Below are 26,532 nucleotides of genomic sequence, written 5' to 3' on the forward strand. Positions count from 1 at the left end.
CAGACACAGGGAAAGAGGTTTGGTCTTATGCACAAAAAAACTTGAAGCAAGAAAGTGCAGAGCTAAACGTCATTTCTTAATTTTGAAAGTGCTTCTAAGTGTGGGATTCCCCAGGACATGGGAAAAAGCCTCTGGAAGTATGAACTGGCCTAGAAGGGTCTATGATGTATCCACTACACCCCGAGACATGACCTAGCCAGCCTACTGCTAGGGGCCAGTCTCATGAGTACGCTGACCCAAATTCCCTACTTGTGTAAGGGCTTCTCACTGCAGAACATTTAAACTATAAAGAAAGTAAATGGCACAGCGTCACCAATAACAGGACAAAGAAATTAGAATTCATCTATAGTATGGAATACCAGGGGGACACTAAGGGAAATCCAGGGGATCCATCTGGGGAAAGAACTTTCAGACAGAGAAGTAGATGAACGTTAAGTATGAGGCATACACTTAGAATGATATCTAATGTGTGAAAAAAACTTATGTGCCTTTATGTGGCAATGTGGAGAGTGTTCTAGAAATAATCATGGATAGTTAATAGGAATTACTTCGTTTAAGAAAAGCAGAAAAGTGCCAGGCATGGTGGCACATTCGTGTAATCTAAGCACTAAGACGGTAGAAGCAGGGGAGTTGCTAAAAGTTCAGTGCCAGCCTGGTCCACAGAGTGAGCCCCAGATCAGCCAGGGATGAGAGAGTTCTTTCTCATTTCCTCTATTACATACTTGTCTCTATTATCTGACATTTCTAACCACAGAAATATGTTGATTTTATTTTAAATTTCAAAAGGAATTGTTGAGTTGGGAAGCTTACAAATCACTTTTTGTTTTCTTCCTTTTGCTTCTCTGATTTATCAAAAAAGTAACATTTTATATCTTTAGATACATAGTCTAGAAAAAGGAGACATTACTATGTGTCCTTTGTTCTCGTTGCAACTTGGACAACATACTGGAAGATAAAATATTATAAGGCACAATATTGGGAACTTACTATGTAATAGCCAATATATAAAACATCTCCTATATATTGCTGTGGAATAATCCTTTTGTACTCTGTAAAGATTTGTCACTTGAACTAGTTTAATAAAAAGCTGACTGGCCAGTAGCCAGGCAGGAAGCATAGACAGGACAACCAAACTAAGGATGCTGGGATAATGAAGGGCAGAGTCTCGGGAGTCACCAGCCAGATGCAGAGGAAACAGGGCATATATAAAATGAGGTAACAAGCCATTAGCCATATGGCAGAGAGTAGATAAGAAATATGGGTTAATTTAAAGTGTAAGAGTTAGCTAGTTACAAGCCTGAGTTATTAGCCGAGCATTTACAATTAATACTAAGTTTCTGAGTGGTTATTTGGGAGTGCAGCTGGGACAAGAAAACTCTGCCAACAAATTATGGTTCTAAATGTCATTCATTGTCTTCAAAACCACAATGTGACATGAGTGTCTTTATTATCCCATGTCACAAATGAGACATGTGAGGCTCTGGAGCGCCAAGTGACTTACCTCAGCTTCTGCACTGAATAACATGCCAAGATTCTGGGATTTACATGCAGCCATTCTCCTCCTCGATTTAGCATGGTTCTAAGGTATAATTTATACTAAAATGCAAATATTGTTACAAAAACCGTCTCACCATAGAGCAAAATTATAGAAGAATATGCATGAGTTACTGAGTGAATACATTAACTCTTAAGTTTCCTACCCCAAACTGATTCTATAAGGTAATCCAACCTTCTGCAGGATAGAGGAAATCAAATACAAAGTATTCTTTTAAAAACCATGATATTCCTCAAATCCAAATTGTGGCCAGTATAAGGCACAGGCTGATAGAACTGACCACTCTGCCCTTCTGACCAGATGGAGGACTTCCACACTGAAAAACAAGCCCTGGGTTGGTGGCCTTCTCCTGGCCCCAGGGGCAATCAGCAGTCAGCCCCTTACAGAGTCCAAAGCCTCATAGACAACTCAGAGCTTCATAGACAACTGTGAGGTTAGAGTCTGGAAAAGCCAAGATAGTTAAATGATTTCCCTAAGATCACAAGGCAGTCTGATAAGTTGGAATTGAATGAGAAGTTTCTTCCTTTCCAGCCACGGACAGGGATCTCAAAAGGAAGCTGCTCTGGAATAAATTCTACATTGCCACTTGGACACTTCACAGTCACACACTCAGACTTACAAAGGACGAATGTTTGCTCCAGCTGGAAAACTATGCTTCTCTGGGAGAGAAAGACTCTCTCAAGAAAGTACCTAAACATTCAGTATGGCCAGCTCTGGCATCACAGTACATGTGAGAGTTTGGAGCAAAGGGGCAGCACTGTGGTCCGGAGTGTTCATTTCCCCTTGGAGTTGTTTGGTTTGTTTTTCTGCTGTGACCAAATACCTAACAAGAAGCAATGTAAGGGAAGATGGGTTTGTCGTGCCTTACGGTGTGTGCTTTCTCACCTCCAGCTTCCTGCCTTGGGTCCGGCCCCAACTTCCCTCAATGATGAACTATAACCTGTGAGGCGAAATTAACCCTTTTTACCTTCCTGAGTTGCTTTTGGTCTTGGTGTTCTATCGCAGCAATAGAAACCCTAAGAAACTGTGTAAGAGGATCCTGTCCATCGTGCCAGGGAAGGCACGGCAGCGGAAGCATGAAGTCACTGATCACATTGCACTCACAGTCAAGAATATGACCGGGCTATAAAGCCTGTACCCTGAAATGGCACCCCTCAAAGGTTCCACAACCTCCCAAAATAGTACCACCATTTGAGGATGAAGTGCTCAAACACACGAGCCTCTGGGAACATTCACACCGCAGCACTTGGCCCATAAGTGCAGAAGGATTTATGTACAAGAGGTTTCTCCCAAAGCACTTACTTGGTGTTTCGCTGGAAATGAAAGATATATTAGTGTAGAGCAGTCAGGGCTCACCAAGTCAACATGAGCCTCGCAGGAAAGCCTCAGTGTCACGAGCATGCTACGTCAGAAACACGGCAACACTTTAATCGGTGTCACAACTTACTAAATAACCGTGGTGGTTTTAGTTGCAGTGAGGTATCAGATGTTCTCAATTTCCTCAATAATTCTGGCCAAGATGAACACAGATTCTTTCATTCCAGGTGTAACTGGATCACACATTTCACACCACACAGAAAATATCTCTATCCACCTACCTACCTACCGATCTACTACCTACCTACCTATCTACTACCTACCTACTTACCTACCTATCTATGACCAATCAATCTACTTGTCATCCATCCACCTATCATCTATCTACCTACCTATATACTACCAATCATCTATCTACATATCATCCATCCACCTATCATCTTTTATCTGTCTGTCTGTCTGTCTACCTAACTACCTACGTAGGTTTATGGAATGGCTGTAAAGGAGTAAGAGAGCACATTAGAGTTCAAGATTTTCTACAGGCCTGAGAGGCAGGAAGCTGATAGAGACTCAAATGGGTCTCTGTGAGACATAAGAGAATCAAGTTCTGTGAAGACAGCCTCTGCCGTTGCTGCTGGGAGTCAGGCTACTGCTGGTCACAGGTCTGAGTGTAAAGCTGCAGACTTGAGTCAAGCTGTGCAGGGGAAAGGGCAGGGCCGGGTCTAGATGAATGAGCAGGCCTCGGGTCCAAGTACACCAAAAGGGGGAGAAGCAGATGGCAGTTAAACAGGCTGCACCCCAGCAGGTGCACAGCTGGCCTGAAGCGTTGTCCACCTCCTTAGATTCCTGGTGAGAGTTACACCCTTCTCTTGATCTGGTGGGAAGTTCGTATGTCCAGTTTATGTGATATGACTTTAATATGCCCGTGTACCCCTACATTCCCAAATTACCCAAATCAATGTATAAGGTGGTACCCTTTCTACTCCTGGGAAGCAGCCATTTCTCAGTGCATGCTGCACGGTGATACTGGATAGATGGTGTCACTCACACGTTCCCCCAGATTCAGGATATGCTCCATTTTCAGCATTAGTCAACGGTTCAAGCAATGTGGCGTACTTAGGACAGGGCACAGCCTTGTCTCAACCCCAGGACTGCCAGTGAGAGAAAGCATTTTTTCCTAAGACTCAACTGATATCAGATATCTAAGACTAAGACCTTTTAACATCATCCAATAATGGTTTTCATGGAAATACTACCAAGGAGGACAGTGAGTTCAGCAGAAAGCCATTTTAGAACTAACTAAAAATCGGTTTCTCTGGGGAAACAGGGGACATCCAGGTGAGGGAGACAGGGTGGGCACTGTTAAATCCCACATGATGGCTCTTGGTAAGATGCACACAGGAGACTTCAGCCGACCTCTTAACCCTAACCCAAGGAGAGAAAATTGCTTTTTCTCTTTGTTGTAAACACGTGGCCGTACTAGCTGACCATGTTAGCTGAGACCAAGCTGCAGGTCTCTGCTGCCTGCTCTGCTATCTGTAAGGCCAAGTTTCTCCAAAGCAAATGTTAATCTCACTCTAAAAGCATGAAAAGGCCAGTGAGTTCTTTCCAAGACTGTGGAGATACATGGCAGGTGATTGGCTCACTCCAGTTCTCTTAAACATCTGTTTCTTTCCCCAAAGTCGCCTGTCTGCAGCAGGTCTGCACTTCCCATGAAGAAGGACAGCAGTGGCTTTCCTACTGGGGCCCTCTCCTCATTCTTTCTCATCTAGCTCCACAGGCCCTTCCCACCCCTCTGTGACTCTGGACATCAACAGTCAAGAGGTCAACAGAGCCTCTGGCCAAAGCCAGGAGAATGGGAACAATACTCACACCAGTGAGATCTGCCCAGTTCCCACAAGCCAGAAGGGCTTGAAGTTGCACTTAGTTCAGCCTAGTATCTCATCAGGATGGAGTCAGCCACAGGGCTGCTGCTCACATCTCCTTGTCTTAGTCACTGTTCTGTTGCTGTGAAGAGACACTATGACTAATTCAACCATACTAAAAAAGCATTTAATTGGGGGCTTGCTCATAGTTTCAGAGGGTGAGTCCATGATCATCATGGCAGGTAGGAATGCTGCTGGAGCAGTAGCTGAGAGCTTCCATCCTGATTAGCAAGCAGGAGGCAAAAGAAAGCAAGACTTGGCCTGGTGTGGGCTTTTGAAACCTCAAAGCCCAACCCTAATGACACACCTCCAACAAGGCCACACCTCCTAATACTTCCCAAGTAGTTCCACCAACTTGTAACCAAGCATTCAAGTATATGAGCCTGTGAGGGTCATTCTCATTCAAACAACCACACTCCCTTTCCTGAGTTTCCTAGAGTGGAAATACAAGGATTCTCAATTGTATTTCTAATGCTTAGACCCTTTAATATCTCATGTTGTGGTGACCCCAATCATAAAATTATTTTTGTTACTACTTCATAACTGTAATTTTGCTATTGTTATGAATGATAATGAATCTGTGTTTTCTGATGGTCTTAGATGACCTCTTGTGAAAGGGTTGTTCAACCCCCAAAGGGGTCACAACTTACAGGTTGAAAACCACTGGTAAAACAGGTAGAAAACAACAGTAAAAATAACATTGTCTAGTATGATGAAGTACTCAGCACTGAGCCTCACACTTAACAAGTGCTCAATTAGTACCTTCTTCTGGTTACTATCTCCTATTGCCTGCTCTTCCCCCTTAGCATCTAATGTAGTTAAAGACAGAAAAACACAGAGATGATGTCATTTGCCCAAATGCTGCTCATACTATGACTAAGGACTAACATTATTTCAATATCTGATCTGCTCAAGCCCTGTGTATGTCTGGAACTCAGCGCATGCCACATGCAGTTGCTGTATTAACTTGACAATTCAGCTGGACCACGTCTTGCTGAACACAGAAAGTCCACATGATTAAATGTCACAACAGTAGCTTATTGCTTAAAATATTTCTAAGTGTTTGTCCTCAGTGTCTTTCCTGGGACATTAATCATACAGTTCTCAGGCCATATCAGTGGCTAGTAGTATCTAGCTCAAGCTCTCCAGCAGAATCCACTGTACTAGATTCCTTCATGTTCCAGCTATACTATCTTGAGAGACAATGAGCACACATACACACATTTCTTCAAGGTACCAGAAATGTGCATGCCTACCAAAACTTTACCTCCACCTGAGCCTCTAGAAAAAGGAATTCATGCTGTTGGGCTAGGGACTTGGCAGGAGAGAGGGAGAGAGGGAGAGAAAGGATTTGATGGTTAATAGAAACGAATATCAACAATGAGTTCCATGTTTGGACCATGGGATACTTGGACAAAATGGCAGACACACCTCTACATCACACCCACCATAGGTGGATAATTCTTCTATGGAAGGTACACCCAATTTTCAACTGCGCAAATGCAGAGTAGGATGACTTCTTCTGTAACGTGAAATGTATGCTTTCCTTTGTAGAATGTATTTTTTTCTCAAATCTGCCTGACTTTATTTCATGTTTTGCCTCTTCATTCTACAATGAAGCACTAGTCTTAAGACCTAAGTGTTTTCCACACATGACCTGTACCCACCCACATGTGTTGACCTGTCTTGACGCAAAAGTGTTGAAGATGCATAGTTTTATGGAGAAGGGATTCTATTCACTGACTTCCTGAAGTAGCTAATGAATTCAAGACCTCATAAGCTGAGACCTAGGAGTCTCAGAGGGGGAACCTCAGGATGCTGTAGGGACAGACCCCTGCCTGAAGCCAGGGCCTGGCTGCCATGTACTGCCCTCAGAAACGGCCTGTACTGGCAGATGGCATTTATAGCTCTGGTCCATGTAAACGTGCCAGGGAAGGGGCTCGGAGGGAGCACTCATTTGGGACTCATTTGGGGGGAGCCTTTTAAGTATCTGCCCTGGCAAAGAGAGACCGGCCTGTGTCAGCTGGCTTTTTAATGGTCTGCTTTTCTCTTCCAAAGCTTGCCTCTCTCATCCTCTGTGAATATAGTGTCCTCAAACAAATGACAAACCGCAGGTACACAGAACGGCTTTGCTGTTTCCAGTGCATTTGCAACGTAAATACGAGGAGCGGGGAAGAGTCTTGTGTAAAGTGCTGAGAGTATTTGTTCTGCTGAGCAGAGACCTGGCTCTCCCAGCCAAGAACAGCCCAGGGAGGCCTGGCCTCCATCTCTCTTCTCTCCTCACCCTTTGGCAGACACCACCACTGACCTCCCACCTCGGGGAAATTAAAAAGCACTCAGTCACAACTGGATATTTAAACAGCTTCATCTCTCTAACTTATTTCAGAGAAGTCCTGGGACAGAATGAGATTGCAGGATAAAATAGTGCTTTCCTTCAGGCTCTCGTAAGGGCAAAAGAACCATATTGTGGTGAGCAGGATCTGTCCAGCCTCCAGGGCAGCTCTCCTGAGCCCGGGTGCTAAAATAAGTTGGGGTGGGAGTTGGGGAGGAGATGCTAACAATGACCTCAGTCTCAAAGAAGGAGGAAACGGGAAAGGAAAAGAAAAAGGGGTGGGGGAGGACGAAATACTATCTCCAATGACCACAAGCCTTGACCCTCCCCACCCACCCCCACCCCGAAGATGCTCCAGAGAAAGAAATGCCTGGATGACATTTCTTTCACGCACCTTCCCGGACCCCATCTGCTCACCTGGTCTAGGCTCCCCATGGGTTAGCCACACACATCCCCTGCAAAGCCTGGACTTTGTTCTTACTCCCACCTTGACCTATTCTCCCTGCTTCTTTTCTAGATGATGTCATGTCCTCTTTAGAGCCCAGCTGGAGAGGCTCTTCTTTAGGGAAGCTGTCCCCAAATACCCCTGCCTAGTTTCTAGTCCCCCTAGGAGGCCCTCAGAGGACCCTGAACCCCTTCTCTCTCTTTCTCCAATTGTTAACAATTGTAGAGCTGAAGGTGTCTCTTCTCCTACTCAATTGGTAAGCTGTGGGGAGCAGGAGCTGGAAATCAGTTTGCTTGCTGTTCTATCTTAACCGGTAGCTGGTGTATTACAGGTGATTGATAAGTAATAACAGAATAAACAAGGGAATAGAAGAATGAATGAAGTCAAGACTCAACCCAGCCTGCCTGTCTCGAAGCATGTTCTCTCAGCCATTCTGCTAGAATAAGAAAGGCTGGGATAGACCCAGTAAGCCAGAGTGGTGTGAGATCACAGGGCCTCACTCACAGCATATGAGTGTCATCTGAAAATGAGGATAATTTATACCCCCATCAGAATTCGATATTATAACCCATAGAAGAACCTACCACAGCCCATAGGAAGCACTTAAATAACAGGAAGTGAAATTAACGTCTGATGGTGTTGCATCTTGATCTGATACCTGAAAACATGTTATAGACCCCTAGTTGGGAGTCTTGGTTTCTCTCTCTACCTCTCCCCGAATCTGTGCTAACGCGTTTGTCTGCCTGGCACCCTCCCTAGCTACTAGACATGGATTGTGATCTCATTGTTGCCCACATCCCACTCTCTCAAGGCCCCCACAATGCGTGCATGCACACACACACATGCACATTCACACACGTGGCATGGTAATCCTGATGAATTCTAGTTCCTTGCACTGTCAATGATTAACAGAAGCCCACAAGAAGCATACTACATCTTCACTTAATGTTAAGGTACTTTTGAGGTGTTTTTAACTTTTATCTACAGATACCTATAATTTTCTCCAGGCATCCCGTTTTCAAAACTAATAAGAAAGACGAAGAAAGCATCAATTTGAAAACTAGAGTTCTGGCATCTCGAAGCTTCTGTGTGCATGAAAAATCCATTAGAAAGAGGACCCAGAAGAGCCTTTAACTGTCAGGTAAAAAGCACATAAAAGTATTTGGGTTTTTTGTCTATTTGTTTGTTTGTTTTGTTCAAGTTGATAAACATACAGGGAAGAAATCTCTTTTTAGCTTGAACCCAAAGGAGATGTGCCAGCCTGTCCCTGTTTTTGGAGCATTCTAGCAACAAATGTGACAATTCCAGGGACAAAATGTCAAGACTCAGCTTCAGTCTCTTGATTGTGATAGCAAGTGGTCACAGGCAGCCTCAGTTTAAAGCCAGGGACCCTTGTATTTGCTGCTCCAAGAGGCCATAAACATATGTATCTTTGGAAAACGCTCATGTGTTTTCAACTTCCTGAAGAATTCTTGTAAAATATAACCGAACCACATGACCCTTTGTCCTGGGCTTTTATTCCGCTAATGGACAAATTGGGAGGAGGCTGAGAACAAATGTGCTATTAATTACCCAGATGCCTTTTTAATAGAACCTTGGATTAGTCTTTAGCCACTAAACATTGTCCAGAAATTTCTTAATAATGTTGGTGTGCAGAGCATTCCTTCCAGGAGAGTAAAATCTCATTGCCTGGCAGGCTGAGTGATGGCAGGTTAGCACAGGAGAGAGGAGACAAAGAGTGGCTATTGTATAGACTGGAGAGAATGTCAGGCCATATCCCAGCTGCCCGTCCTTCCAGCAATGGCAGATTTTCTAATTCACTGCAGATTCTCACAAAACTGGGTGGCCAGCTTTGGGGAAAGGTAACAGTGGGGCTATTGATTCTGGGTGGGAGCAAGCTAATTCTGAATTAACCTGAATTGGTTCAGTACAACAGAGAGACTTGGTATCGGATTAAAATTCGGATTAATATGTCAAATGTTAGGTCAGGATGTTAAACCCCAGTGCTTAACGACCTACATGGAGAAAGTCGGAGTTGATGCAAGCAGTGATTTTAGCTGAAAGATAACTTGTTCTTTTAGACTCCAGAAAAACTAACTCAAAATTCACTGGTGATATAAATATTGTGTGCATGGGTATGGAGGGTATGTGTGTGTGAGTGTGTATATGTGTGTGAGAGTGCGTATGAGTGTATGCTTGCATAAATGTGTATGTTTGTGCCTCTGTGTATAAGCATTTGCATGCATATGTGTATGTGTGTGTGAGTGTGAGGGGGGAGAGAGAGGGAGAGAGAGAGAGGGAGAGAGAGGGAGAGAGAGAGAGGGAGAGAGAGAGAGAGAGAGAGGGAAGGAGGGAGGGAGGGAGCGAGAGAGGGAGGGGGAGAGAGAGGGAGAGAGAGGGAGGGAGAGAGGCTGACTTTCATCTGACATAGCTGAGAGACAGTCTGTCTCATTATCTGTTCCTACTTTTGTAAAATTGTTCTTGCCAGAGGCCAGATCTGTTGCTTCAATTTTTCCAAGGAGTCGGCAATTAACTCTCCCCACACTCCTTTACAGACACATCCTCCTTTGCAGACACATTCTTCTACTCACTTGTGCAGGACGTAAGCTACCATTTTCAACATGTTCTCTCAACAGCTAGAAGAATGCATTTGTGTTTAGAGAAATGGAAGAGAATAAATAATTTTGACATGGAAATTAAAAAACCCCTTTGTGTTCAAATCATATTAAGAAACATCCACACAGTGATGTCTACAGAGAAGAATACCAGACTTCATTTCAAATAGTCCTCTTACAACCAAGAAAAAGAGCACAAGAGAGAGCTAAGAGGAAGAAGAAGGAGGAGGAGGAGGAGGAGGAGGAGGAGGAGGAGGAGGAGGAAGAGGAGGAGGAGGAGGAGGAGGAGGAGGAGGAGGAGGAGGAAAAGAAGAATTATTATTTTGGAAACAATAAAAAGAAAGTGGCACTTTATTGGAATATGCCTTTTCCTCCATGTTTTGAATCCACTTTGGTATTTTCCTCCTTCTGTAGAGCCTGTCTTAAAGAATGAAGAAATAAAGGGTTAACACGGCCTTTTGTAGTCACTTAACACATTCGAGGGAACTTTGCTTTGCTTAAAGCAATGTGGTGTTTAGTGCTCAAATCCTGACAGTTAATAAAATCCACTTCCCACTCTTCCTGTTTGATTTTTTTCTGGTCTCCTTGTCTCATTACCGTAATGTGCCATGGATAACAGAAAGTTTAATCTATTTAGGAGTGCTGCAGTCTGTAGACTTCCAAGTGCCTTCACCTAGGCAGAAGGTATCTCCAGGTCTTTAGACATCCATAATCATAAACAACTTCTGATTTATGGTGTCAGTTTGAGGCATAACCTGCCCAAGGCCCTTTGCCAAATCCTTCTAACTGAACAGTCTCTCCTTCCATATTCTATTTTTCTCCTAGCTTGCTATCCCATGAGCCACCTGCCTGGGTTTCAGGCACCTGTACACTAGCCCCTGGTGGCAGAGATTAGAAAGTTTTAGAGGCTTCTGAGCATCTTGGTGTCCCTTGCTCTATCTGGAAAATTCTCTTTGGGAACCAGCCTGTCCTTAAACCCACCAGTCCCATATTCCATTCCCAGAGTCCTGTGGCACAGCTGAATCAATGAATGAAAGTTAAGTCATGACTATGAAGCCACACAATGGAAGGCCAAAGGGGTGATAACGGGAGCTGATGTGCTCAGCTGGACAGGGGGGAAATGCTGGTACAGGAGACACTTCCAGGCAAAGCCCATCACCAGGGCTTCTGTTCAGCACACCCTCAAGGATGACTGGAGCCTGGGATGCTTCCTAGAGCCCTGTAATAAAAAGAACAGAGGTTTTACAGCCAAGCTCATTTCCACATGGACGTTTTTGCTTACCGTTGCTTGAACTGAGCATCCCATCCACCACCCCAAGTTCCCAGTTTGCCCATTTGCAAAAGTTGAATCATGATGTTCTGTCCTGAAAGACTATTGTGGGAAATATACATGAGACATGCCTGGAATCTAAGTAAGCAATACATGTATGCCATTATTTCCAGCAGGAAAAAATGTGGGGACACTTGTATACACTGTGTTTGTATTTTAATTTTGAAAATGGTATGTTCAAAAATGTGTCAATTATTAATGACATGGGACAAAATGACAGAATATGGGAAGTCAAAATTGACCCCAAAAGATCTGGGTCCAAAAAGTAGCACAGCCATAGTGCCTGCTGCATGTTCAAAAACATTCTTCTTGAAGTTAGAGAGCTCTCAACTAGACCGGAGCAAGGACATGAACGTGCCCTGTCTGCTTTTCAACTGTGATAAGTCCAGGAGCTGGTGGGCTGCGGGCTGCGGGGCCATAACTTCCAAATCTGATTTCTCAATAAACACAGGCAGCAGGCAACACTGGCGAGTGAACAAGTGTTGTTGGGAGTTGCTTGTGTACACAGACATCTTCCAAAGCTGTCCTTCAGCTAACGATCGCGCAAGCTTCTTCTTCGTACAGTCACAAAAGCCGGAGTGGAATTAGGTAGTGTCTAGACACCTTTGATCAAAAACTAGCGATTAGGGGCTGCCGAATTTACTAACACAATTTTCTTTCCTCTTCTCCAATTATTTCTTTTTGCAGCCTTGGCTTTTAGGATTCGGTTACAGCACTTGCCCTGCTTAGTCAGCAGACAGGCACCATTTGGGGGATGCCATGATCGCCCTTTTCAAAAATTAAATTTTGAAGCCAGAAGTGTCAAGTTTCATTTCTGTTTGCTATAATTCTGTGAGACGTTACACAGCTCTGCAAAGACCAAATCATCACCCACCAGTAGCCTATGTTCTCCAATTTAAACATGTACTGACTGGTGACCAAGTCTCGCTAATTACTTTGCCAAGCACCAGTCACAGCAAACCATTATCAACCAAGGAAATAATACCCTTAGCATAAAACAGAAGATAACTTTAAGACCCATAATCAACCTATGGCTAATTAGAGAGATTCAATAGGCACAAATTAAGAGTGATAAATTATTATAACATAAACTCTGAAAACATCCCTGTTACACTTTCTAGTCATTGTTTAAGAGCCCCCCCAACACCCTGCAGGCGCTCTCTCTCTCTCTCTCTCTCTCTCTCTCTCTCTCTCTCTCTCTCTCTCTCTCTCTCTCTCCATTGTTCATCTTACCTGAAGCTTTCTCTGGGAACCAGAATCCGACACTCAATTGTGCGTTTTTGGTGGCCGTGTATCTGCTATTTTGTGTATTACAGAGAATCTTTTTCATTATAAAATAAGTTCAAATCCAATATGCCTGAAAGTGGAAATCCAGAAGGGAACTATACGGAGGGATTTCTGTGTCCAGACTTGAATGCCGGAAAGGTAGGCTGACCCTGCCTGCCCTGAATCCAACCACCTTGCAAATCCCTTTCTTGGAGACTCGTAGTCAGTGAATGTTGTCTTCAAACTTGCCCTTGCTTGTCACAGCCCACTGGCAGCTCCTTTATGGAGAGCTGGCCCACTGGCAAAGACGTTATGTTCCACTCTAGCTGCTCCAAGATGTAAAGCAACGCAGGAGGAGAACAGAACCCTTGCAGGGACAGGAGACACTGCATACCAGACCTATGTTCTCATTAACTCTTTCTTACTAATTTTACCCTAATATCTGTATACCATTGATGACTTAAAGAATGTATTTTTCATTTAAGACTCCTGGATTCTATGTGTTTGGTAAAATACTTTGTTCTACAGAATGGTCAGATGGCGTTTCTCTTAGGCTGCTACTCTTTTACTCTGTGAACTAGGGTGTCTCCTGCTTGCAAAGATGATACAGTCCGTACTCAACACTTGTGCAAGGACTCCTGCCTCAGGTAAAAAACATCTTGTGCCAGGTATTGCGATGCAAACTTGTCTTAAAATCTCAGCCCTTATGAGGCTGAGGCAGGAGAATCATAGGTTCAAAACCAGCCTGAACTGTGTAGTGAGGCCCTGCTTGAAAAACAAACAAAAGAAATGATTTTGGGTCCAGCTCAGTAAGAGAAAATCTAATGACTTTGGGGTAAACAGTTCTGTCAGTCTCTGGGAGGTACAGGATTGGCTGATGAAAGTGTGGTAGGTGAACTGGAACCTTGCACACTTAATAGATCCACTGTAGAATCGTGGATGGTTACAAGTTTGCACAATCACAAAATATTTCTGTCTCTTCCGTTCAGAAAACACTCAAGAGTCTGAGCCTAAAGTCTTTGAAGTATTCCCATTAGCTACTTAATAATTTGGTTAAAATATATCTTCACTAAAACTGCTTTTATACATCTGGGAAGAAATAAAAATAAACCTAAAGATAGCATTCACAAAAGTGACCAAAAAATTACCAAGTTTTAAAAATTAGGTTTTTAACTTCATTTCAAATGTCGCTTCTACAACTTCATTATAGGTTCTAGCATGTTCTATATATGCTGTTTTCAAATGTAAGTCTCTCCAGATTTCAAAGCAATGTGCATGTTTTCTGAAAACCGGGGAAAATCAGTACAATGAAACTTACCACTCAAAATGGGAACTTTTAGAACAAGTATCCACTGACCACAGAATGTGATCTAGGACCGCTAACGGTAGCCGCAATGGACGAAGAGGTCACTCTGTGTCAGACACTGGACTCTGTGTACCCGCCAGCCATCACCTGGCTGAATTCTTGGGGTAAACCCATGAAGTTCTTCATCATTTTTTCCCAACCGCAGGTAAGAAAGGTCGTCTATGTCATCCCAGATAATATGGTCAACAGGCAAGCTGTGGTTCAAACTTCCAGATCACGTGTGTCCAGAGCTGGACCCCAATGTTCCTATGTGACATTGCAGAAGGAGCACCTCTAAAATCACAGAGCAGCTGTGACTGCACACACGTAGGACTTTCCCTGCTCACCCTGTGCCTTTAACTGCTGCTGTCTCTTGCCTATGAGCTGTTTGGAAATTTCCAAAGAAGGTAAGTAAGTGATTAACACCAAACTTCCTATAAAACACCACGCTGGAAGGAAACCTCAAACTGAATCCGGAGACTCCCCAGCATATCTCAGATGTGTTCCTGAGGAACCACAAAAGTCAGATGTAGGGCTGAACTCTGACCACCTCTTAGCTAACTCTCAGGCAATGTGTTCCTAAGACACGAGAAAGTATCCTGTGTCTCAGTCACCCAAGGATGAGCTGGGTCCCGTGGCTGCAGCCAGCATGTACCACAGACACCTTCCTAGCCTACACAGAGACAAGACAGAGCCGTAAGTGAAAATATAACTGTAAAACAAGTACATAACCAAGACTAAAAACATAAATAAATAAAACAGTAACTCCTTTCCTGTGTCAGAGGTCAAGATTTGAGAGCATGAAGTTGGAGGCTGTGGCAAGGATGCCATTCTTTCTCAGCACACATGGACACACTGTTCTCACCCACCCACCCCGGGACATTCTCACTTCTCCTAGCTGAAAGAAAGTGAACCCCTGAAAATTATGAGCTAAAAGAAGCCAAATCATGCAGCAATGTATATGTTGAGACGAGATAACTCAAAAGGTGATTCATCAGAGAGAAGTTTATATGCTTGAGTCCAGAAACAGGAAAGCAGCAACATCCAGCAAGGGGGTGCTTAATGCTCTCATGATTTACTTCAAAAGAATTTGGGGGCTAGGAAGCTGGCTAAGCTGATAAAGTACCTGCCCCACAAACATGAAGAGCTGAGTTGCATCCCTAGACTGCAAGTAAAAAACCGGTAAGGAGGTGTTTGCCTGTAATCTGTTTGCCTGCGGTTCACCAGCCAGTCTATAACCAAACCCGTTAGCTCTAGGTACAAGGAGAGACCCTGTGCTGTGGGATGGTCTGTATGTCAAATTACTCTGATTGGTCAATAAATAAAACACTGATTGGCTAGTGGCTAGGCAGGAAGTATAGGCGGGACTAACAGAAGAAAAGAAAGAACAGGAAGGCGGAAGAAGTCACTGCCAGCTGCCGCCATGACAAACAGCATATGAAGATGCCGGTAAGCCACGAGCCACGTGGCAAGGTATAGATTTATGGAAATGGATTACTTTAAGCTATAAGAACAGTTAGCAAGAAGCCTGCCACGGCCATACAGTTTGTAAGCAATATAAGTCTCTGTGTTTACTTGGTTGGGTCTGAGGCTGTGGGACTGGCAGGTGAAAGAGATTTGTCCTGACTGTGGGCCAGGCAGGAAAACTCTAGCTACAACCCTGTCTCAAAAACTAAGGCGTAGAGGAATTTTAACATTATGCACAATACTGACATCTGGCCAACACACATGCGCGCGTGCACGCACGCACGCACAGACACACACACACACACACACACACACACACACACACACACACACGATTGGAAAGTTCAAGGCCATCCTCCAAAGTCATGATACAGAAAGCTTGAAGATCTGAGACCTTCGGTTTTCAAAGAGTGAGCCCTAGTGGGTCCCTCATCAGAGAGTCCCCACCACCAAACCAACCTGGCCAAAATTTCTAGTCAGATTTCAGGTTCTTTCATACATCCATTCCAATCTTGAGACATGCCCTGTGGATGGCTCCTGGGTGGGGGTGGGGACTAGAACCTGCTGCACATTTTACTGTCTGTTTGGTGACACACTAAGCCTTCCAGAGCTAAACTCAGATCACTTCTCAGCTAGAGACTGCCCTCATGTCTCCTCTCTAAATAAAAGTCTCACCCACCCTCCAGCACCCTTTTCTGTGACTCCTCTGGTGACCCTCATGTGAAACCTTCACACCTTCCGGGACTCCCATTCTCTCCAGAACTCATATAGCACCATCACGGACTTCCTAGCTAACCATCTCCCTGTGTTTACCCATCTTGCTTCCACTTAACTTGTTCTTTTTTCCAGTGAAGGAGAGAACAGGCAGCAAGGCTGTCTACATCCCTCCCACGTCGCCCCTGCATCCATCTCTCCTGGGATGTCTTCCTTGTGGCCGTTTAGTGAGTCAGGTCTGAGAAGGGCTCCACATTCTGGGGACCATGCTTGCCGGGTCACCATAGTTAGGTTAGTGTTCTTGGAAACATAGCCCGAAGTGTCTAGTTTGGTATGAAAGTCCCTTGGACCTGCAGGTCCTGTGGAGCCTGGCTTAACCTGTGTGCATCACCTCTCTTCCTCATCCCGGCCTCAGAGACGCCGCTAAACTATCTGGGATTTCTGACCACCAGACAAAACCATCACTTGATATGAAGTGTATTATATCTTTATTTTATTTTTGAGAATACTATTTTCCTCTACATGGTTCTGTTTATGCTTTGATGAATACAAAATCATCAGTCTCACCATGTGCTAGGCACTGTGCTAGGTAATGGCATGGACTGTCTCCACAACGAAAGTAAAATCGAGGAAGAGTAACTGATTCAGGCACTCCATTAGAAGAGGTGATGCCACTGAGGAGCAAACCAGTTACAAGCTTAAGAGCAAGAGAAAGTTGCTGCAGCGGTGGGTGTGACGCTCACCATCCATCGAAGCACTAGTCCTCATTGCTGGCTAAAGAGTAGACTTCAGTCATTCGAGCCACCTGAAACAGTGAAATAATAACAACAACAAAACAGTAACAACAACCAAAGAGCCAAGCTGGGAGCAGCGAACACTCAAAGAGCCCGTCCAGTAAGACTAGCCAGGAACGTTGGGGAGGACTGGGTATACCAGGTGAAGGCTGATGGACCTTCTCTTCTGTGTCCTTCCCCTATCATGACATTCTACAACCAGATTGTTGTGTATTATGTTGTCTTTGCATTCAATAAAAACTATCTGAATAGAGCGGATACAGGAGGTCTTTGTACCTTAATCGCAGGTGTTAGAAGCTGCTGGCACTGAAGCAGACCTCACGAAACCATTGAAAGTACACTGTCCGTCCCCACACTGAGAGACAGGGTGAGGATCCTCTCAATCACAAGGACTGAAACTCACCGCAAATGCTTGAGTCATTATTCAAGTTCAACAAGGAAATAAGTAAAAGTATGTACACTCGTACGGCCTGGAGAGAAATACCTGTACCTCTCTGAGGTCTTGGCTCCCATTACAAAGAAAACATCACTCCTCGTGTCCTACACAAACTGTGGTCCATTAACTCAGCACTGAAGTTCATTTTGGCCCCAAAAGTGCTGGCACCAGAACAACATTTACAATCACATCACCAAAAACACTTGTCCAATCTATTTCTACATCCGTCCTTGTTTTCTTTCAGACATACTTCAGTAATTGCCTGTCTGCAGGTACAAGATGCTTACAGGAAATGATTAATCTTTCGTGAGATTACAGCACTGTTTCTTCATTCAGTGCAATAAAAGCTTGAAGGGACAGGCGCTCACATGTCCGTGCACGCTTGGGGGGGCGGGGCGGGGGAAGGAAACTTGAAGGAGGCTAAGTCTAACCACACAACAGGGCCGATGATGAAATCTCTTTTGCAAATGAAAGCATCAGCACAAGAGAAAAACCACACGCCCCAGGGTGGGGAAGCCCACCTCTAAACCTAAAACCCAACTCTGTTTTTTTTTTTTTTTTTTTTTTCCTTTGCCTAGTCAGAGGCCAGATGGAATCCCCAGACATTATGAGCCACTACAGCTGGAAGCTGAATGGTTGATCGGAACCCCAGTCGCGCCTCGAGACACTGGAGATAAGAACGGCTGTTTACCTTCTGAAGCAGGTGTGGTTGGGCTAAATGGAGGGAAGATGCCCAGCTGGAAGGGCACGTCCACCAGCTGCCCAGGGCTCTCTGCTGCGATAAATACCACCTGTTCCTACCCAGACGGAGGGAAAGCGCTCCCATCCCGAGGAGCTTCCGCTTGTGTCCATTGTGTGGAGGCTTTTGTGTTTTTCCACATCCAGAATCCAGCATGTGTCTCCGGGGCGGGCGGGCGGGCGGGGGTGGGGGGAGGTAGGGGGTTACTGATGGGAGTCACTGTGCTTAATCTGCCTCTGGACAATGACACCGGCTTCTGGGGCATGAGGTTCAAGTATTTTCTGGGGGCTGGTAACACGGGCAGAACAGAATAATGAACAGCACATGGAAGAACAGGGCACTGGCCCTGAAAGAGACCTTTTCACAATCGCAGTGCCCTATGGGATCTGGCCACCCAGAGAGATGGTGTGTGGCCCTTCCCTCTACATCCTCTTCCATAGTTCACTGTCCCCAACATGCAGACACAGAAGCAGGTGAACACATGTACACAGACTTTGGTTCATGTCCTTTCTACACCTGCCATGTTTGTTCCTGATCCTCAGACTTTCTCGTGACCTGAATCAAATTCTCTGTCCCCTAGAATCTCCCCTAAACATTTCAGAGCAAAAGGTTTTTGTTTTTGTTTTTGTTTTTAATTGCTCTTACACTGGAAACCTCCAAGTTCCTTTTGCTTTCCAATCTTTCTAAAAAACAAATATCACCTCCTGGGAGGGTAGAGAGCCAAGAGCAGAGGGCAGAGGGCTGAATCCAGCCTTCTGTGACTCAACCCATCACCCGGCACAGGGGCACACACACACAGCAGCTCAGCCATGTGCTCTAAGCAGGAACCAACAATGAAAGAAGGGACAGACATGCCACTAGAACTAAGCAAAAGTTGCCACTGGAAGGACCCACAATGGCTGTGCTTTAAGGCCTCTAGAAATCAATCACTGGAACGCTTGGACACGGCCAGAAAAATGGGGACTGAATCCTGACTCTCTTACCCACTAACTTTATCTTAATCAGTTAAACCGAACCCATCTCCTTATCCATAAAATGGAGCTTTGAGGAGACAGTCAACAGGAAGCTAGCTGGAGCTGGTTGTAACCACGTGTTGCACATGACAAAACCTGTGTATTGTTTCTTTGGTTAAACAGAACACTTCCCTCGATTACAAACTCATTAGAACAAAAAGACTTACTTTCCTAGACTAACATTTTTTTAAAGGCTTCATAAACCTCGCTATCAGAAACATCAGGAGACCTGTGAAACTACAAATTGCTGGATCTCAGTTTCAAAGATCCTGATGGGTAGGCTTGCATAGGCCCTGGATCTGAGAATTAACCAGGCTGAGGACATAATGAATGATAATTTTTGTTGACATCTGCCCTGAAGCTGACTGAGAAGTAGTTACTGGGATTGTGGGATTTTTAAACATATATCTTAAATTGTAATAAACATATTAATACTGGCACATGCTGTCCAATTTAAAATTGTGTTTTATCTCATAAATTTTTCTATAATTGAAATCTATATAATCAAAAACATGTGCAAGATGTTAATGAGAGGGGTGTGTGTGTGTGTGTGTGTGTGTATGTGTGTGTGTGTGTCTGTAAATTTCCTGGAGGTATGTGCTGTAATTACTCGGTATTCCGGACCTCTCAAATATCAATTTATCTCTGTAATCTGATCGTTTGTGGCAGCTAGGGTATGTCCCATTTCTATCCCTTCACAGAGTTCAGTCATGTTGGTGAAATGATCACTCCAACTAAGAAATAAGACAGTATGTGAAAAGAGACTGGCATAGTAAGGCAAAGATAAAATCCTAAACATAAACATCCATGGGTACCACTCTACTGTAACATTTGCCCAGTCAAGCCGCTTTGAGCAGTGAAGACAGGAACTTCTAAGAATGCCCTCAGTCTGGGCAGTTTTGTTCCTGGGTTAGGCAAGGGTCAAGGCAATCGACAGAGGTTTAGACTAAACAGGAAGAAAACCAGCTCAATTAACAGGACATTCACAGGAATGGCCACCTCATCTAGAGAAAACAAACTCAGAAGAATTCAGTTGCTGATCCGCGGCTCCTCCGTGCAGATAAAAGCTGTGACTTCCAAACCTTTGGGAGATTTAGCTTCAAGTACTGCCACTGAGCTCTCACACAGACTTCCTGAGAATCAACTCAATCTGTCTTTTGAAAAATCAGCCCAGACACGGATGTAGCAGAGGAAAGCCTTCCCCTTGCCTGGGCCCCTCCGGGGTAAGGGAGACCTGACTCCTCCACAGGAGCAGAATTGTCTCTACTTAATTGAATGACGTGAACTTGGGGAAATACCTGACATGGCCAGTTTGACCTCTGCTAAGCCCTTTGAACTTCAATCGCTGTCGTCCAACACAAAGCCTTCTGTTCGGCTCCTAGCGACCTCCCCTGATTGCGCAGGTAGCTTATCCGAAGGATTCCATGGTTTCGGTTATCATTCCTGCCCGACTGCGACACAAGCCTTAGACACAAGCATTATTTCCGTGTGGGGTTTTGTGGCTAAGCCTGAGGAGGCCTTTGCAGTGAGTCCATTGAGTCAAGAGCGTCTCCTTTAGTTTCTAATCTGCCAAGCGAAAATAATTTGTCTTACAGAAAAGCATTACAGCCATATTCATTTCTCATCTAGTTTCTTTGAAAAAGTCATAAAAATTGAAGTTCTTATTTGAATAAATTAGCTATCCTGGCAAACAAAAGGACGTGAAATCTGAGTTTTAAAATATGAACAATAGTTAAGCTATGCTTAGTTCTAAACAACCATCATTCTTAACACTAGATTATATGTACCTTTTATAATACCCAGAAAAGATGTAATTCATCCAATTCTTTATTGCAAAGTAATATATATATATATATATATATATATATATATATATATATAAACGTATATAATTTGCCTTCATTTCTGAAGGAAATTGTTGTTGGTGATTAAAATGTTTGCTACCAGCTTATGTCAGCAAATGTGAGGGAATGTGTTCTAGAAAGCCGGGAAATGGCAAAGTGCTAGAAGTTTTATGGAAAATTATGCAGTTGGTGAACTCTGCTGAGATGATATGTACCTACGTTAGAAAGATGGTTGGTCCCTGAAGAGCAAAAGCGGAGGTGAGGGGTTGGGGGCTTTAAAGAAAGGAATGCTTCACAGTAACAAACACAGATATCAAAAAGCTGGAAATGTCTACATAAGATGAGCTAGAAAAATGTCAATAGTATGCTGAATGTATAAAGCTCAAAGTAGCTTCAATGGCATTCTAGTTTAGGGTGTCAAATTTGCATATGTATATACTGCATTAATCGAGGAAATAGGAAGAAGAAACACTGACCTAGCTAATTAATAGCTAGTAACTAGAAAAGAGGAAATTACATGAATGAAAATGGCCAGTGGGGCAGGGGGAGCCCTGCAGAGATGACCCAGCAGATTAAATGGGTGCCATTCAAGTATGGACCAGAGTTCAGACCCCCAGAACACAGAAAAATGCCAAGTGAGAATGGGCACCCTGCCTGCAATCCCAGCACTCTGGAGGCAGACACAGTGGAGCTCCAGAGCAAGCTGCCTAGCCAGGCTAAATGGATAGTGGAGCTCTGATTCAACTAAGAGACAAGTGGAGAGAGAGAGAGAGAGAGAGAAGAGGGCTCCTGCTGTCAGCCACGGGCCTACACACACACACACACACACACACACACACACACACACACACACACGAAAAAGAAAGAGAGAGCTAGTAGTAGACATATCCACTATTCTAGAATATTACATCGTACTATGCTAACCATGGAGTAACTTGACTGTGACTCTGAGGCCACTGGAACCCTTGCTGTCCACACAGGACTCATGGATCTCATTAAAGTGAGCATGGCAGTCTCTGCTATATTTTATTTCTCATTTGGGCTAAATGAAACTGGAATTCAAACTTTTTAGCAACTTAAGCTTAAAACAGATCTCAAACTTCTTGAAAACTGTTTAACTACTGTGGGTATTTATTTAAACTTCAGAAAGTGGCCGGGCAGTGGTGGCGCACGCCTTTAATCCCAGCACTCGGGAGGCAGAGTCAGGTGGATTTCTGTGAGTTCGAGGCCAGCCTGGGCTACCAAGTGAGTCCCAGGAAAGGAGCAAAGCTACACAGAGAAACCCTGTCTCGAAAAACCAAAAAAAAAAAAAATTAAACTTGAGAAAGTGATTTCTCTTCACCCAAATTCTAATATAGCAAAACCTACTCCTCAGAGTAGGTAGCAATATGCCCTCCCCAAAATAGGAACTAACAGGCTTGGTTAGCTCCAGATGAGGACCAGAGTGAGATCCTGGGTCTAAAGCCCTTACTTCTTCAGCAGGAAGTTGCTGAGGCCCTGGCGGCAAAGTCACTTGGCTCAAGAACTATGTCCTTCTGAACCACAGCCATACTGTTAGCTCCTCCCATGCTGACCTCTGACTCTGGGCAGTACGGACAGCCACTAGATAAGACACAGCTAAAAATTAAGTGCTAAGGAGAGACTGGATTTGTTCACCATCCCCTGGGCTACACCAGGAGCATTTTATCATGTGGGTTGCCACCTTCTGAATTTTCACTAATGTGCTTTTTCAACATGTCGCAGCCCAAACTAAAAGCCATTGAAATATGTTCAGGCAAGAGTCCTGCCAAGTGGCTTGAAGTAAGTTTTTGTTTTGCTTTCTGGCTAAGAGTATGATGATTCCATAGCAGCCTGATGGCACTGAAGGAGGGTTTGAGGGAATCTCTCTTTTTACCAAAAGCATACTGTTTTACTGACCTTAGTAACTTTCACAATATACTAAGGCACATGCCAAATAACCTTGATAAGAGCAACTAAGTTGTCTTTAAGGCCCACAAAGCCCATGGACTCTAACCTCCCAGCTTGCCTCAAGGCAGCTTTCTTCCTCCCCTCAGCTCAGATGACTAGATTCATCCACCTCATCTATGCATTGCTAAGCTTCGCTAGAGGATAAAAAAGCAGAAGTTGGACTTGTGCAGTACACACTCACCCACGGCATCCCATTCGCAGCCCCCTTTAACTTGCTCAGGTTTCTACACTTTGAAAATGAATATGGAGAACAGGAAAAATCTCAGGACTTGAAGGAATGAAATTAATCAAGCTACTAAGAGTTCATCTTTGAGTTGGGATTGAATTCTGAAATTAGTACGAAATCAAATCTGATCTATATCACCCCTGGAGAACCCAAGAAGGTTCCAGAAAGAAGCAGAATTCTGGAGGTAGACCCGTAAGATTTCCATTCCCAATTTTTCAGTCAAACACTAACCTGAATATGCTGTGAAGAGATTTTGGAGATACAATTAAAGGTCCAAGACAGTTGGCTTTAAGAGATGGAGTTTTTCTGGGTGAACTTGACCTAACGAAGAAAGCCTTGGAGCCAGACCCTTCACTCACTTAGCAGCAAAAGAGACCAGGGAAGCACCAAGCACCAGAAAGACCCTGTGAGTAGTGCAGCCTTGAAGATGGAAGGAGCCATGAACAAAGACCGGCCACTAGTCTAGCAGCTGACAGCAACTGCTGGCCAACAGCCAGCAAGGAAAGGACCTCTGTCCTACACTTGTAAGATATCAAACTCTACAACAGCCTAAATGGTCCTGGAAGGACTGTCTCCAGATGAGACAGTAGTATCACCAGGTTCTGTCTGGCAAAGACTCCTAGGAAAGAATTCAGTCCAGCCAGCCCAAGTTTCTGACAGGAAGAACTCACCAATGGGTGCTGTGTCAGATGTTGTTTGTCCAAAAGGAACAGACACAGTACCACATCAGATGAATATTGCCCTGCCTTGGCAGTAACACAGGATAATTCAGTTCAATTTTACTGTTACTAGATTAAATTGCTCTGTTATTCTAGCCATGCTTCTGATGATCAGAAGCTGCATGCGGCTCCTAGCTCCTGCAGGTGACACTAAAGACTATAGAACTTTCTAATAATCATAAAACATGATCTGGTAAGTCCATAAGAGACAGTCTCCCTGAAACTTTGGCCCAAGTGACTACTGCTTTGGTGAAAGAGAAGCAATATCATTGTTACTACACTTACCAGGTGGTCAATAAGTCCACAGGCATCTTCAGCACTATCATTTGCACTCAACCTGGTGATAGGCTCACATGAGGGGAAGCAAAGGGGCATTAAGACCAACCGAGGGGAATAAATCCCTGCCTCCCATATCCTGCTCACTCTCAGGTGTGTGATCCATTTATGAAATGCACAATAGAAGTTATAATTTCATTCCTACCCTGCTTCTCTCTACTTCTGTGTGGGAGTCTGTTGGAGTTCAGCTCCGATCTGCTCCCACCTACTGAAGGGCTCTTGAGAGGAGGAGAGAGGAATGAGGAAATATTAGGCCGAAAGGTAGAAAGAGATGATAAGAAAGACAGAGACACAGGATAGCTTCAGGAGGGCCTGGATAAAATACCCAACCACCTCTTTGTTTATTCAAAAGGGCTTAGTAAACAATGCCAAGGGGAGAGGCAAAAGACCTCCCCCTTGCAAGATCAAAGCACACCATACAGTCAAGTGTAGACTCTTCCAAACACCTGGTAACCATGCCCATGGTCAAATCATCCCATTATGTAGCCCTGCTGGGTAAAGCAAGCTCAGATTCTCTGACCTTGAGTAAGATCTCACAAGATAGCCTCTATGGGCCCCCACATATCCCCCTTCTTTATAATATTAAAATCTCAAGTGAGGGTACAGAGCTTAAATCCATGCAGCTCTGAATCAGCTTTCCAGTAAGAGCCTGCAAAGAGCTGGAATACCCATAGCAATACATCTGCTCTTTATGGCTGCTACACCTCCTAGTAAAGGAGTATAGGATGGTAAAGATGGAATGGCCTTTTTGAATAAGTCTAAGATGACTACAGCAGTCATAGATGCATCAAGCCTTTTCCTAAATCAATAAATTCCTGATGCAATCGCATCAAATAAGTCAGTAAACTCGTGATGCAACTGCATCAAATCTAAGAACTCCTCAGCATAACTATTCACATTAACAGGTTAACCTAATTCTAGTATAACTATTACGATACATAATTACAGTTTTAGCCAACTTACATCCAAAAGCAAACTCTCAATAGAACTATTTACATTTCATAGACTTTTACCAAACATCCAAAAGCAATTTCTTAATAGAACTATTTAAAACATAGGCTACATTAACACAAGCTAACATTAATTCACTCCAGGGACAAGAAAATTTTTTTTTCTTAAAAAAAAAATTAAGCCGGGCAGTGGTGGTGCATGCCTTTAATCCCAGCACTAGGGAGGCAGAGCCAGGTGGAGCTCCATGAGTTCAAGGCCAGCCTGGGCTACAGAGTGAGTTCCAGGAAAGGCGCAAAGCTACACAGAGAAACCCTGTCTCGAAAAACCAAAAAAAAAAAAAAAAAATTAGAGACTGAGGAATATTATCTTCCCCTTTTCTTTGTAATTTTTTAAGCTCCATCTTGAGCCTGGGTAGAAAAAACAAATTTCTCCATTTTTACACAAAACAGTTTCATTTTTTTACCTAAAAGAGTTCCATTTCTACACAAAACAGTTTGTGAGTCACCACAGTTAATTAAAGTTGTAGGTGAAATCAGAATTGTCCCATTTCTGAGATTTGCAAAAGTTCAAAAAGTCAATTCTGGTACCAGTGATAAAATTCCTCTGAAAACTTGAAATCAGGGCCTGGCTGGTCAGCTGCCCTGGAGTCTTTGTATAGCAGTCCAAGTCACAATGACTCTTAAGCAAACTGCTCCAAATATGAGGAGTCCCCAAACCAAAACTTGTTGCAGTGTGACTACCCAGTTCGAGCAAGCCCCACACTCCTGTAACTGAACGTTTTCATCAAACAGTGTGATTCCATATGCTCTTCCTGTTTCCTCTCTAGAGAAGACTAACTAGCATAAGTCTAAGCAACTTGGAAACATCAATTCAGAGGATGCTCTGGTCATCTAAGACCACACTAGGAAAGAATAGCCCTGGCTCATCATGTGGCACCCAGAGCAAAGAAAAATACTAAGGTTTTAAATGGCAGCAATCAGGGACACCAATGAGAGAACAAATGCTAGGCATGGGATTCTTTTCTAAACACTGATAAAATGCTCATCAGTGATCATGTCAGTTGTTTCTGTCATTTGCATATATTTCATAAACTTAACAAATCATATTTTAAGTCTAAGCAAAATTTTAATTACTTGTTTGTATTTTGTCCCCATGTAATCTGAAAATGTTTTGTTGTTGTTGTTGCAGTGTTTTT

Source organism: Peromyscus eremicus, chromosome 2, assembly GCF_949786415.1.
Source record: "Peromyscus eremicus chromosome 2, PerEre_H2_v1, whole genome shotgun sequence".
Taxonomy (NCBI): domain Eukaryota; kingdom Metazoa; phylum Chordata; class Mammalia; order Rodentia; family Cricetidae; genus Peromyscus; species Peromyscus eremicus.